The sequence below is a fragment of the Erythranthe guttata genome, chromosome 10 (genome assembly GCF_056151865.1).
Source record: "Erythranthe guttata isolate IM_541 chromosome 10, IM_541, whole genome shotgun sequence".
Lineage (NCBI taxonomy): Eukaryota > Viridiplantae > Streptophyta > Magnoliopsida > Lamiales > Phrymaceae > Erythranthe > Erythranthe guttata.
The window spans coordinates 13,617,089-13,619,715 of NC_142542.1; the positions used below are offsets into that span (position 1 = coordinate 13,617,089).

At 30.6% G+C, this 2,627-nt stretch overlaps 1 long non-coding RNA gene across 1 annotated transcript; it reads right to left on the bottom strand.

The window, feature by feature from the left end:
- Window positions 1-378: 378 nt before the first annotated feature.
- LOC148767587 (uncharacterized) lies at window positions 379-1,475 on the bottom strand. The gene is made up of 2 exons (XR_016033856.1): window positions 1,310-1,475; window positions 379-747 (listed from the first exon to the last, which is right to left on the bottom strand). It is a non-coding gene; the product is annotated as an uncharacterized LOC148767587 (long non-coding RNA).
- Window positions 1,476-2,627: the final 1,152 nt, after the last annotated feature.

Sequence of the window (2,627 nt, forward strand, 5' to 3'; positions counted from 1 at the left end):
TTTTTTATTTTGTTTAATGGTTTTCTTTATTTCGATTTAAAAGAAAATTTTGTAATTATTTTATTTTTTTTATTTTTTTTATTTTCGGTTTTTTATTTTAAATTAATTTTTTTTCTTATTTATATTTTCATGTTTTTTTATTTTAATTTAAAAAAATGGTTTTATTTTTTTTCGTTTTTTCATGGTTTTTATTTTTTCTTCATTTCAATTTTTTTGTAAATGGTTTTTTTTTTGTTTTTTTTTTCTTTCCAGTTTTTTTTAAATAAAAGTCACTGTATATAAACATGAAAACCACTCTGTATAAACAACTATATAAACATGAAAACCACTCTGTATAACAACTATATAACATGAAAACCACTCTGTATAACAACTATGTAAACTTGAAAACCACTCTATATAACAACTATGTCAACATAAAAACCACTTTGTATATACAGTTATATAAAAATATGTACAAAAATTATTGAAAAACCACTATAAAATTGTTGAAAACCACTATAAATTTATCAAGACAAAGCGTGACATTATGAAAACCACTCCGTATAAACAACTATATAAACATGAAAACCACACTGTATACACAACTATATAAACATCGAAAACCACTATGAATTCTAACAATAAAACATCAAATTTCAACAAAAAAAAAAGCTATAAAACCACTATAAAGGACACCATCTTCTCTCCAATGAACCTTCGAGCATAATCCGTGTAATCATCTTCTTCTCGTTATTCCATTGCGTCCTGAAATTTTGAGTCATAAACTAATATTGATATCCTCGTATAAATTACCAAAATATTGAAAGCTGGATTCTTAAATGCATAAAATAATATAAAATTCAAATATCATACTAATATCCCTCATACAAAATTACAAAATATCTAGGAAAATAGAATTCCCAACGTGTGGCAATGAATATCCATTACCAAAAATTATGGTTATTACCAAAAATTATGAGCAAATTTCGCCTAATTTATCCTATATATATCCTAATAATGACTTGAATAAGCAAGGAAGTAACGCAAAAAAGATTTAGAAAAAAAATATGAAATACTAGAACAAAAAAATCTCAAATTATTCAGTAATTTAAACCAGACCTTCGGAAATCTATGGAATAGTATACGAACAATTATCTGATAAAGTAGAAAAACAGAAATTGTAAAGGATTAGGGCTCTGTTGTGCTTCACTAGAAGGACAGAGAAATGAGATTACTAGATGGAGAGAAGAAAAGTGGAGGAAAGAGAGAGAGAGAGAGAGAGAGAGAGAGAGAGAGAGAGAGAGAGAGAGAGAGAGAGAGAGATTACCATGATTGCAGTAGAGAATCAAAAAGTTTGTAACGATCAAGAGAAATATATTCTAAAGCCGGCTTGGAAAAAATATGTGAGAGAGAAAAGTTGGGTGAGGATGATGGCGGCTTGGAAAAAATACGTGAGATAGAAAATAGTTTGAGAGTAGGGTTTGGGAGTTTGGTTGGAGATTATAATAATAAATTAATATTAAATAATAGAAGTATGCCAAATAGGAAGAAGGGTATAATTGTGAAATTATATTAATTCTTATTAATTAAAGGGTTAATATGCTAGAGGTCCCTTAAACCAAACCTAATTAGATATGGAATATAATCCTAATATTTTTTTTTGAACTAAATCCCTTATTCTCTGATAAATTTTAAAGATATGCCATTTTTTTATTTTATCCCAAGACTGCCCTTACGGTAACAGTAATTGGGAATGGAAACATATCACGTTCCTTCTCTTTCCTCTATCTCCCTCCCGATTCTTCTCCCCAGCCTATATTCCTCCTCGCGTCTCTCTCTCTCTCTCTCTCTCTCTCTCTCTCTCTCTCTCTCTCTCTCTCTCTCTCTCTCTCTCTCTCTCTCTCTCTCTCTCTCTCTCTCTCTCTCTCTCTCTCTCTCTCTCTCTCTCTCTCTCTCTCTCTCTCTCTCTCTCTCTCTCTCTCTCTCTCTCTCTCTCTCCTGTAGATTTTTATTCTTCCCGTTTTTTCTCATACACCTATTTTTTTTTTCGCTTCTCGTTTCTTTTTTCTGATTCTTCTCCACCAATATTCAAGATTAAATCATGTCGCGTAACCCAGGCCTGGTCCGTAAATTTTTCATTCTCGCAATTTCTAATTTTATGCCATATTAAGGAATCCCAGTTTGATACTGATTTGTGGAGGTGCATAATTAAGTCTGCTACGGTATTGTGCTTGAATAAAACTTGGATCTGTTGTGTTCGACACTAACGGACTGTGCGTATTGTGAAATCAGGTATAACCATTAACACTAGTTTTGATATTATTTTTTAGGAATTCGATGTGCAGCTATTGAACTTTGTATGGTTTATTGAGTGACTTGAAGTCTCGAAGTGCATCTTCTGGACGTTTTGAATTTTTGGTAAGATATGAATTATGCTTACATATTGGTATTGTTAATGATTTATTATCGATCGTATCTGTGTTTGCTAATTGCATATTCATGAAATTCTGAGTTATTTTATGTGAATGCTTTAAGCTTTAGTTTGGTCGAGTGTATACATAATCACAAAATTTATTGTTGTTGTTGGAATACCAGGACATAGTATATTATAGTCATCTTCATGCCTGCCAAATATTCATAGTCTA